At 45.8% G+C, this 12595-nt stretch overlaps 1 protein-coding gene across 1 annotated transcript in view; it reads right to left on the bottom strand.

The window, feature by feature from the left end:
- Positions 1 to 12595, bottom strand: part of ADARB2 (adenosine deaminase RNA specific B2 (inactive)) — a 273461-nt gene that overhangs the window by 150492 nt on the left and 110374 nt on the right. The window lies entirely within an intron of this gene.

Below are 12595 nucleotides of genomic sequence, written 5' to 3'. Positions count from 1 at the left end.
CCCAGTAGAGTTTTCAAGGCAAGAGACTAACAGAGGTGGTTTGACATTGCCTTCCTCTGCATAGCGGCCCAGGTATTCCTTAGTGGTCTCCCATCCAAGTGCTAGCCAGGACTGACCCTGAGATCTGATGAGATCAGGCTAGCCTGGGCCATCCAGGTCAGGGCCTGAGTACACACAATCCTGGCTAATTCAAAGGGCTAGGTTCTAGTGCCAGAACCCCAAGGTTCTCTCTGTGTGCTGAACAGTATGATTATGATTACACACATTCATAGATACTGGGTTGGACCCAGCCAGCCTTTCCGCTCAGTGTTGGCTAATTCCCCTCCTTATTACAGCCCCTATCCCACATTGGCTTTGTTCATAGAGGTTCCATGATCCCCCCAACATAGCCTTTTTTGGGCTGGCCAATGGAGACTCCTCCTTCCTTTTCACCAATTGAAAAGTTGGTTGGGATCAACCCGCTATAAGGTTATTTTTTTTAGTGGCTCAGAGTGGTAAGCTGCAGTACTGCAATCCAAGCTCTGCTCATGACCTGAGTTCAATCCCAATGGAAGTCAGTTTTAGATAGCCGGCTCAAGGTTGACTAAACCTTCCACCCTTCTGAGGTTGGTAGAATGAGTACCCAGCTTGCTGGGGGTAAAGTGTAGACGACTGGGGAAGGCAATGGCAAACCACCCCATAAACATAGTCTGCCTAGTAAACGTCGGGGCATGACGTCACCCCATGGGTCAGGAATGACCTGCCAGCTTTACCTTTTTATGGAAGTATTAACACCAGCACTGCTATTCAGTGTGACATGGTCAACTCCTGCCCCAGGACATCACCAGGTCCCATCGAATGACATCAATAACAGACTGTCCTCAATAACAATAACAACCTGGCCCTACCCCATGACTCTCGGGGTTTGAGAAGATGGGGACCTGAGAACTCTAATTTGGTTTCAAGACCAGAGTTTTATCCCCTCCTTATTCCCAACGTGTGAGAATGGCTCTTAAGCCTGTCAAAAGAATGCACTCGTTCATTTCCACAGGGTTTGCGCGGCACGTTGAGTGCAAAAGAAGGTCATTTCATGAACTCTCCTTTAGGGAACTCTGCTGACAGAGTCTTTCCTCCAACAATTTAATCTGAATGATACCATCTCTGACCCTTTTGTGTAGATTTGTCCTTCTATTGCATGCCATTGTCAGTCGGCGAGATCCAGCAGGGCTGGTTCAGCTGATAAAAGCCTGACACAGGGGACGGCTGCTAAGAGACTGTTTTCATTTAGAAGGCCCATTCTACCTTGGTTGCTATCATCTACTGTGGGTCACGGTTACCGAGGTCTATGCCCTTACTCAGTACCAACCAAATAAGTAGCTTGGTGGGACTGCCTTGTGAGTCTGTTATGAACGGCATGACATGAAGACGCACGGTACAGATTCACGGGAATTCTTACAAGATATACAGAGATATATAGAGTTGGAGTGACATGAAAGATATGCAGAGGTAGCAGAGTGGGTTAGTCCACTGTCCATATTTATTCATCTAGGAAATTAAGCCAATGGGAAAAATTGGCCCTAGACTTCCGTTTGTCTATAAAGAGCTCCCCAAACTAGTTGCTGTTTGTTCTCCTCCTCACTATTGTAGGCAGAACATGGAGGGCAGAAACCCTGAATGTCCCACCAGGAATAAAGTATCTGCGGTCTTTCATGCAGGGCTGTTTCACTCGCCATCACCCCTCCGATGACTTTGGGTCTTGGTGTTGATTATGCATGATGTTTCCGACAGTTCTGCCCGTGTTTTCAAATTTGAGATAAAACGGGTCTCTGAAAACACAGGCAAAACATGGGGAAGTGCAGGGGGAGAGCGAGGCGACCTCTGACTGTTGGAAACGGCATGCATCATCAACACAAAGACCCGAAGTCGTCGGAGGGGTGACGGCGAGTGCCTTTGAACGCTAGTCAGAACCTTTCAGTAGGTGCAGAGTGCTGCCACCACTTTCCTAACTGACACATCTGCATGGCAGGAAACACATCTTGCCAGTTTTGTAAGCGCTCCAACTGGCCGACTGCCAATTTGTTTCTAAGCACAATTCCAAGTGCTTACAATATCTATTTCATGTGTGCTGCTTTGCATTTGGGGGGAAAATGTAGTGTATTTTTAGAATTGTTATTGCAGCTGCTTCCATTGTCCCCCCCCCCCCGTATTATTTGCTGTTGATTTAATTTGCTTTTACTAATGCATATTTTTAGGATTTTTTTTTTTTTAACGAATGTATATTTTATTCTATAGCATTGAGAGTCCCAGCTGGCATATGGTAAATAAATAGCCTCAAATAAATAAATACATAAATAATAAAATGAAGATTAAAACACAATTATTTAGTCGGCTCCTCCCAAAATTTGAAAGGACAATGCCTGGGGGCCTCCATTATGGAGGGAACACACCAGCAAAAATACCACACCTGAGAAAGCCACGTAGCCATAATTTGGATTTATGATGACAGAGGAGCAGAGAACAGGGATTCACTTGGTAACCCATGCAAGTGGGGGAAGCTGACAGGGGTCAGGCATCCCTTGAGGTACTTGAATGCTTGTTGTCATTGTTATTCATTATTGTTGAGGCTGAGCTGAAAGCAGTATATGTGTGATTTTTGAGAACTTTTGTTGGCAGGATCGAAGGTGCTCAACCTTTCAATGATACTGCAAATGGGAACAGAAGTGTTCAGTCAATCCAGGCTCGTTGGTCATCATGATACAACCATGTACATCAGGGTTCCCCAACAGAAGAAGAAGAAGAGTTGGTTTTTATATGCCGACTTTCTCTACCACTTAAGAGAGACTCAAACTGGCTTACATTCACCTTCCCTTCCCCTCCCCACAACAGACACCCTGAGAGATGGGTGGGGCTGAGAGAGTGTGACTGACCCAAGGTCACCCAGCTGGCTTTGTGTGGAAACAAATCCAGTTCACCAGATTAGCCTCCGCCGCTCATGTGGAGGAGTGGGGAATCAAGCCTGGTTCTCCAGATCAGAATCCACCACTCCAAACCACTGCTCTTAACCACTACACCAAGAAGAAGAAGAAGAAGAAGAAGAGGAGGAGGAGGAGGAGGAGAGCTCTAAGAGAGATGTGACTAGCCCAAGGTCACCCCGCGGGCCTCACGTGGAGGAATGGGGAAACAAACCTAGTTCACCAGATGCAGTGTGGTACCTGTGGGTACCATGGTGCCCACCAGTACTTCCCTTGGTGCCCACCAAGCTTTTCAGAAAGTGGGTGGGGCTTTTGTAAGACAGGGCTTATTATGGGCTGCTTTCACGCAAATGAAAGGGTTTTCCACTGGAGGATGAGGACTGGTAAGCACTTGGGCTTTCCTTAGACACTGTGTGCTTCCTCTCTCTCTTTAGGAATTCCTTCTTCCCAGAACGTGTGAGGAGGGAGGTATTTCATTTGGGTCCACCTCCTCAGGTAACCATTTTGAGTTTGGCTCCACCTCCTGTGGCAGTCATTTTGGGTCGATGCTTACAACCCCCTCTAAAAATCCCAAAGGTGCCATCAGGCTCAAAAAGGCTGCCCCCCCCCCTGATGTTCATTATAAGATCCCTGATTGTCTGGGATCAATTTATGAAGGAACTCTTAAGTAAGGGAGAAACCAGTGGCAAAGCAACAGCAGATACAGTGATAACAAAGGGGGTTGAAAAGCAGAGGAAACATCCTCTACCATTAAGAGGGCTTCCAAATTTTATTCCAGCTTCTTTAAATCTGGATTCCCCCCCCCCCATAAGAACTGAAACAGGTGAACATTCAGTGTCCCATTTTGGAAAATAGCTGGTTGATGTATGTACACCTAGACCACAACTGGAGGAGGAGGTAAGCGCTCCACTGAAATTTACAGGCATCCCCTAACACATGCCGAGCTATGTGCGTAGGAAAGGAAGAATCGCAGCACATCTTCTCTCCCCTGAGTTTATTAGTTTTACAGAATGCTTATTTTTTTTTCTCCATTCTTGGTGGGAGGAAGGCAAAGATGGAACAATTATATCAATATAATAGAAGAGGAGAAGACTGAGAGGGGATATGATAACCATCTTCACATACTTGAAGGATTGTCATATAGAGGAGGGTGCCGAGTTGTTTTCTGTGGCCCCACAAGGTCGGACCAGAACCAACGGGTTGAAATTAAATCAAAAGAGTTTCCATCTAGACATTAGGAAGAATTTTCTAACAGTTAGAGCAGTTCCTCAGTAGAATAGTCTTCCTCGGGAGGTGGTAAGCTCTCCTTCCCTGGAGGTTTTTAAGAAGAAGTTAGATGGCCATCTGTCAGCAATGCTAATTCTGTGACCTTAGGCAGATGATGAGAGGGAGGGCATCTTGGCCATTTCTGGGCATGGAGTAGGGGTGTGTGTGGGGGAGGTGGTTGTGTATTTCTTGCATTGTGCAGGGGGTTGGACTAGATGATCCTGGTGGTACCTTCCAACTCTATGATTCTTTTTAAAGTATCAAGCATATTGACAAAATGGATTCAACAGGCAAAAACATTTCAGTAATCTGAAATTATCTTTCACTTGTAAGCCAAAGCAAGAGGAAAACATTTCTTTGCTGCTCCCAGAAGAGCAGAGAGGAATCCCCAAATTCCTGAAACATGGATGGGCATGGTGGAATGTGAAAGAGTTTATGGGAAGCTGGATTTCCCCTCCACCCATATTTTTATGCAGACACATTTTCACGCATGAATTTCCAAAATGTTTCCAATAAATGGTGTTTACTGAGTAGGCTGTGAAGATTCATTTTCTCAAGTATGGCAAGCGTTCACGGTAATTTTTCTCCACGCAAACAATTACTTAAACTTTAATTATTAATTTTGAGTCTCTGCAGTTTACAGTTCTCCATTTGGTACACAGTAAACAAGACTTAATGGGTGTGAGTTATGGTCCCATTGCTTTCTCAGATAAAGACCTCTTGAGCAGCACTTTCACACACGCTTGTTGAATGGGATGACAAAAGGACCCGGAGCTGTCACAGCCATTTATCTGATAATTGTATTATTATTTTCATTTTCAACCTGTTCTTCCTCCATGAAATTCAGAGTGGCATATACGATCCTCCTCCTCCTCCTCCTCCTCCTCCATTTTAGCTTCACAACAATCTTACAGAATGGGTGAAGATGAAAGAACCACTTAGTGAGTTTAATGGCGAGCAGGGACTTTAACTTAGGTCATCGCTGACCTAGTCTAACACTAACTGCTAGGGTTGCCAACCTCCAGGTGGTGGCTGGAGATCTCCTGGAATTACAACTGGTCTCCAGCCAACTCAGATCTGTTCCACTGGAGAAAATGACTGCTTTGGACAGTTTACTGTAAGGCATTATAGCCTGCTGAAGTATTTCCCAACCCAGAACTGGCAAACCAACTAACTGCTACACCATGTCATACACAGCATCTATCTGTCTATTCTATGCCAGCGTGGTGTAGTGGTTAAGAGCGGTGGACTCTAATCTGGAGAACTGGGTTTGATTCCCCGCTCCACCACATGAGCTGCGGACTCTAATCTGGTGAACTGGGCTGGTTTCCACAGTCCTACACATGAAGACAACTGGATGACCTTGGGCTAGTCATAGTTCTCTGAATTCTCTCAGCCCCACCTACCTCACAAGGTTGCTGTTGTGGGGAAGGGAAGGTGCTTGTCAGCTGCTTTGAGACTCCTTTAAAGGTAGAGAAAATTGGCATGTGTGAAATCTATCATCAAAACTTTGGGGTTCCCTTCATAGGTGGGGTTCCCACCACACCAGATAAGAGGCTGATGGAGCACCCAGACAGGCTCTGATGTTTAAGCCAGCTAAGCAATGTTCAAAATACCCTGGAGATTTATCTACACATTTGGTATCCGTTTCTTTCCACTGGGAGAAACAGTAAGCCTTGCTGGCACTTCTCCAAGATTCACAGACGTACTTTGTGGGGCCCATGTTGCCACCATGGCTAGGGTTGCCAGGTCCCTCTTCGCAACCGGCGGGAGGTTTGGTGGGCAGAGCCTGAGGAGGGCAGGGTTGTGTAGGACTGGAAAGTTGAACCCCGACACCTTAAATGACACCCGCGCTGACGTGATATTTCTGTTCATTTAAGTGGATATGCCTTCGGGAGTTTATTTTTTTGGGGGGGGGGCTTTCCACATCTAAGAAAATTCAAGTTGTGTACATTGAAGCCTATATTCAAGATGCATGGGGCTTTTTTAACATGAGTGTAGTATAGGGGTCTGTAGCAACAATGACCTTTATTAGCGTCTCATTAAGTCTGAAAAGAGTTGTGTTCTCCGAGGGAATTAATTATGCTGTTGGGCGTTACTACTTGGGTAACCTATTGAAAAGGGTATCATTTCTCCCCCACTGCCCTTCATAGTATACTTCTAAATGTTAACACTAAAAAGTAAGCAGTTAGTTAAGCATTACACTGGAGATTGCCATTCTGTTTTCCAGTTCCAAACACACACACACACACCTCTTAGGTTACAGATGAATCGAAGCGTTTCATCTCCAACTTTAGGACTAGAGGTGTTTGTCCCTACAGACAGAGAGAAAGCCAGAGTGTAAAATCCAACACAAATGGCTTTTTAAAATTTAATAATTCACCAAATCTATGAGTTCAGCACAGGCTGGCTTGGGTAGATAAGTAAAATAAATACTGTAAAGTCAATTTTTAATAATCTCCTGCATGAAATTTAAGCACAAGAGAAAACATTCAACAATCAAGTTGGAGGCTTTTTGTAAACGATCAAATGAGAATTTAAAAGCCCTTTACCTACTGGTGGAGAACCCCCCCCCACACACACACCTCCCATTTATCCGTTAGCACACATTGCCTTTTCCCTTGTGTTCCCTTGGCCAAACAGCCTTTTAACTCCTAACGTATAGCGGCTCCTATAAACAATCCTCCCCATCGAACACTTTTCCAAACGGTGACAGAATGCCAATGACATCGAACACAGGGAAGGGGCATTTCATACCCCATGCAGGCACCGATTATTTCCTGGGCTCTCCTGCAGACAAGCGGCCCAGCGTAGACATCTAATTATAGAGACAGCACATTTACAGCAGAGGGTATTTTGATATAAGAGGTTTATAAAATTCTGATTTGGGCTGAGCTTTCCTTTCTGACTGCCAGGCAGAAACTAGCTTGCAAGCGACGGTTTTTTACACGCTGGAGAATAAAATCCCCAATGAGAATAAAATCCCCCCTACCCCATCCCACCCTTGAAGGAGGAATCAGAATGAAAAGCAAGGAAAAAAATAAATGGCAGGGATATTGAAAGAGGTTTTTTTAAAAACATATTTTATGTGACACAATTGTAAAATTAGTCAATGAACGACACCTAGGGGCAGTAGCAGCACCATCTTAAGAGATAAAGAAATAGGGGTGTTTATGCCGTTTTGTGGGAAGAATCATTGCCATCATATTTTGACTTTATTCTGTCTATATCCTAGTGGCAGTATACCTCTGATTATTGGACCTGGGGACAGAGAGGGGATGGCTGTTTCCATCTAATTCTGGTTGTGAGCTTCTGAGATTGTCTGATTGACTACTGTTGGCCACAGGATATAGGGCTAGATGGGAGCTTTTGGTGTGTCTGAGTTGACTTGCTAAAACAGGCAGAGGATTAACAGTTGACAAACTTTTGCTCAACAGCATTCTTCAAAAGGATAAAGTGAACATGAACCTGATTGTATATAAGCATTGCCCAACAAACTCGAAAAAGGTGTTGGACTTCTTTCTAAAGATGATGGATACAAGGTGGATTCAACTACTGGAATAAGGGTATGATCAACCGTCCTTCTCGGCTGACACCCACTCCACCTATGTGCCAGAAAAGAAAAATGAATCTAGCAAACACCAGGCAGCGGAGAGGGGGGCATAGACTGGAGTAATTCTGCACTGTAAGAGCAGAAATGTATGCATGACCCAAAAGCAATTCCGTCTCTTGTACCACTTCTTCAGAACATCTATTTTCTGATTCTCACCCAAAAGCCTTGAGCTTCACTGATACTACTAAGCGTCAAGCATTTCAGATATTTAATCTTATTGTAACTTGTACAACAACGTTGTGAGGTAGGTTAGTATTACTGTCACAGAACTGATGGGGCATTGACACTGAGGGAGATGGCAACTTAGAGCAAGATTTAGATCACGGTTAAAGCTAATTTTCTTAGCTGCCATTCTATACCTGCCACTGCCACTTGCAGCCAAAGCATGCTGAAGGAGGAGGAAGAGGAGGAAAAGGATCAGCACCTTGATGGGAACTCCATCTAAGGGCCAAGGTAGACAAGATGAAATCCAAGTCTACACCAATTACATATCAAGCAGGCAATGAGGGCCCAATTTTTAGAGCAAGAAGGATGGGGAAGACAGCTGAATCCTCACCCCATCTACCATTTGCTCTATGCCAGTGGTTTCCAAAGTGGCAGTACCACCCCCTGGAAGGTGGTGAGATTACCTAGGGGGGCACTAAGAGGCAAGGGGGCAGCAGGAGGGCATGAGAGGTGGATTCCTTTGACTGTGTTGTTGGACAGAGTAGGGGGTGCTGGGGTTGAGTTCGTGGAACCAAAGGGGTGGTGGCCCAAAAAGTTTGGGAACCACTACTCTATGCTCTAATGATTTCTCCCAAGTCAAGTTTGCTTCCTGTTTTGGAGTTTGGCTGAGAAGAAAATTGCGAGGGTGGGTGGGCCACCTTTTTGGTGTTTTTTTTACAAACCTAACCTTTACCCACCGCTGGCTTTAAATGTGATTGGGACCCTCCCATATATAAGCAAATGGAGTTATTTTGGCTCTAAGGCAAATCTGGTTTGTTGAGGATCCCTTGGGATCTTGGGTTCATGTGTTTCATGTGATGCTGCATGAATATATAGACTTCCACTTTTGCCACAAACCAGTTTGCTGCTATGTCCAACCCAAAAACTATGGTTTGCTCTCTTCCCTCCCAAACTGGGATCCGAAACTAGGATTTGACCCTGCCCCAGGTTTCCTTACACAGTGCCAGATCATGGTTTGTGGTTACACCTGAGCCATGCCTATCTGCCTGCCACACGTGGAAGAGGTACCCCTTGTGGTTAAGGAACATGTGACTTTTCACATCAGGGAGAGTTTCCCCCACTAGTGCCACTTTCCTATAGGAGCATTAGAGGGAAACTGGACGGCTTTACCTTAACTGAGGGAAAGAGGGAATCCTTTATGAGAGTACATATGCACACATGAAGCTGCCTTATACTGAATCAGACCCCTGGTCCATCAAAGTCAGTATTGTGGCTCTCCAGGGTCTCAGGTAGAGGTCTTTTACATCATCTATTTGCCTAGTCCCTTTAACTGGAGATGCCGGGGATTGAACCTGGGACCTTCTGCATGCCAAGCAGATGCCCTACCACTGAGCCACGGCCCCTCTCCTAGCAGCCATTAAACTAATCCCCGTCCTCATCTGGTACCTTTTCCATGCCTAGCAGCTAACACAGCTCATCTAAGAAACAGGCAAAAAACATATCCTAGTTAGGATCAGGACAGAAGACAACATAACCCCAATTTGCAACCCTCTGTTCAGGACTGACAGAATTTTAAACTCAGTACAGCCGCCACATAATTTCCTAACAGTCGGTGCTGGATTTTCCACCCTAGCCTTTTTTCTTTCTTTCTTTTTAAAAAAAAGAATTTGTAAGTAGAAAAAGCTTTCAACACATGATAAGGCCAAGACCCAAGACTGTTTAAAAACACAGCCCAAATGTTTACAGTGCCATCTACTCCACAAGCAGCCATCGCTTCAGAAGCACAGATGGGCTACAGACAGCTTTTCATTGCCTGCTCCATACGAGAGAACCCAACACATCTGGTATGCTCTGCAAAGCATCTTGGCACTAATTTGTTTGTCAGTATCCATTGAGGGGGCGATCTGTCATCCTGTCGCGTTTTGGTTGTCCTGAGATGTTTGAAGATGCGGCAAGTGGCTGCTGGCCACTTGGGGATTAAAACCGGCAGGAATTCACCAGCTGTTCTGGCAGCCATCAAATAGGATGGCACCAGCCAGAGGTGTGTGTACGCGCAAGGCCAGGATGCCACCAGATTCTTGTTCCTCTAGACCTTCCACATTTGTGGGGAGGGAGCAATTTAATTTGGAGACAGATTTTATCTTCTTTCTCACCATGTGTGTGGGTGTCTTGGTGTACACACCTAGCCCATCGTTACATTCAGGTGACTATTCTAGCCAGAAGATTTAGAAATCAAAGGAAACGAAGAGTTGGTTTTTATATGCCGACTTTCTCCACCACTTAAGGGAGAATCAAACCAGCTTACAATTGCCTTCCCTTCCCCTCCCCACAGCAGACACCCTGTGTAGGGTTACCAGGTCCCTCTTCGCCATTGGCGGGAGATTTGGGTTTGGGAGGGGAGGGACTTCAATGCCATAGCATTCAATTGCCAAAGCGGCCATTTTTCTCCAGATGATCTGATCTCTATCGGCTGGAGATCAGTTGAATTAGCAGGAGATCTCCTGATACTACCTGGCAGTTGGCAACCCTAACCCTGTGAGGTAGGTGGGGCTGAGAGAGTGTGACTCGCCCAAGGTCACCCAGCTGGCTTCATGTGGAGGAATGGGGAAACAAATCTAGTTCACCAGATTAGCCTCCGCCGCTCATGTGGAGGAGGGGGGAATCAAACCCAGTTCTCCAGATTAGACTCCACTGCTCCAAACCACTGCTCTTAACCACTACACCACACTGGCACTTTTTTTAGGAGGAAGGCTCATCAACAGCACAGTAATTTTTAGGAGGAAGGCTCATCAACAGCACAGTCCTAAGCAAAGTTACAACCTAGAAGGTGTAACTTTGGGAGATCTTCAGACCCCACCTTGAGGTCTACTTACACTTCTAGGGTGTAAGTAGGGCTGCTAACTGAAGCTAACTGGAGGTCTGAAGATCTCCCAAAATTGCAACTGATCTCCAGAACACAGAGATCAGTTCCCCTGGAGAAAATGGCTGCTTTGGAGGGTGGGCTGTATGGCATTATGAGGTCCCTCCCCTCCCCAAACCCCACCCTGCTCAGGCTCCACATCTAAATCTTCAGGAATTTCTGAACCTAGAGTTGGCAACCGTACAATTACACTGTTAGGCTGAAGGCAGGCTTCTTACGTTGGAGGAACTTCCTCGAGCCTAAGGTTGAATATGCACCACTGTTTAGTTAAGTGGGATGTGGAATGGTATGGTATAGCCCAATCCTGTCAGATCTCAGAAGCTAAGCAGGGTGGGTTTTGGATGGGGGGCCACCAAGGGAGACTCTGCAGAGGAAAGCAATGGCAAACCACCTCTGCTTCTCACTTCCCTTGAAAGTCCCTCACTGGGACTGCCATTAGTCGGTTGAGACTTGACGGCACATACATACATATATAGTTAAATGCTGTTGCATTTAAGGGAGTTCACTATATAATACACCCTGACCTGGATGGCCCAGGCTAGCCTGATCTCGTCAGATCTTGGAAGCTAAGCAGGGTCAGCCCTGGTTAGTATTTGGATGGGAGACCACCAAGGAATACCAGGGTTGCTGTGCAGAGGAAGGCACTGGCAAACCACCTCTGTTAGGCTCTTGCCATGAAAACCCCAAAAGGGGTCGCCATAAGTCGGCTGCGACTTGACGGCACTTCACACACACACACATAATACACATACCCCACAAGACAAAGGGAATCTGGGAGAGGAAGGGAAGAGGGAAACAAGAACTCCAGACCCCAACTTTTAGAACATGCAGAGTACAACACACAAAAGAGGTATTTTACTACTTCTGGTGTAAACCAGTTTTTGCCTGTTTTGATGTAAATGTTATCTAGCACATACATATTTTTCCCACTTGTGTTAGACAGAAAGCTCTGTTGGGGTCAACTAAACAAAAACTTGTTTGGAAAAGCCTCGCCTGTCTGCCGCATTTCCCCTCTGCGCAAACCAGATGTGACAGGTTTTTTGCATGTCCTCTCTTCCTTTAGGGCCTTGTTTCTGTTGGGAATCAATGTGTTAACAATTCCCCCCAAAAAAACATAACCTCTGCGAGCTACCGAAAATAGGACGATGGCCCCGGTGGAAGCGAGCCCGGAGTTTGCTCCTTCGCTTCCAATCGGGATCTCCATACTCAAAAAGCATTTAAAAGGGAGGACGGAGGCGACCTGCCTCGCAAGTTTTCTGAGGTCCTTTCTTTTCTGCCGCCTCAATTCATCACAACCTGGCAAAGCTTTGAGGGATCAGTGGAAGGTAAACAACGGGCCGAATCGACTGGTGACTGGCAGGCTGACCTATGGGAGGATTAAACCCAGAATGTCATTCCGGAGTGAAAGCGGAGGGGAAATTTGGAAAATTGGTTCAACGGCACCAAACAGGAAGCAAAAGCCATGCGCTTGGGGGCAGAATAAGTCGCTTTTATGTTAGATGCAAGGTCCGAGCATCATTTCGTTGGGCCTGATACAAACCTGTAACACGCCTCTCCCGCTACTTACCCGAAGCCTAACTCACATATACAGTGTGAAATGTCACAAAATAAAATTAAAATCTCTGCATCTAACAGGACAATGGCTGGGTCCTGTGTCAATAAAGCAAGGAGCAAATCCAG

This window comes from Euleptes europaea, chromosome 11, assembly GCF_029931775.1.
Source record: "Euleptes europaea isolate rEulEur1 chromosome 11, rEulEur1.hap1, whole genome shotgun sequence".
In the NCBI taxonomy this organism is placed as follows: Eukaryota; Metazoa; Chordata; class Lepidosauria; order Squamata; family Sphaerodactylidae; genus Euleptes; species Euleptes europaea.
The sequence above is the reverse complement of the archived record's forward strand: the minus strand, read 5'-3'. Positions and strand labels throughout refer to the sequence as shown.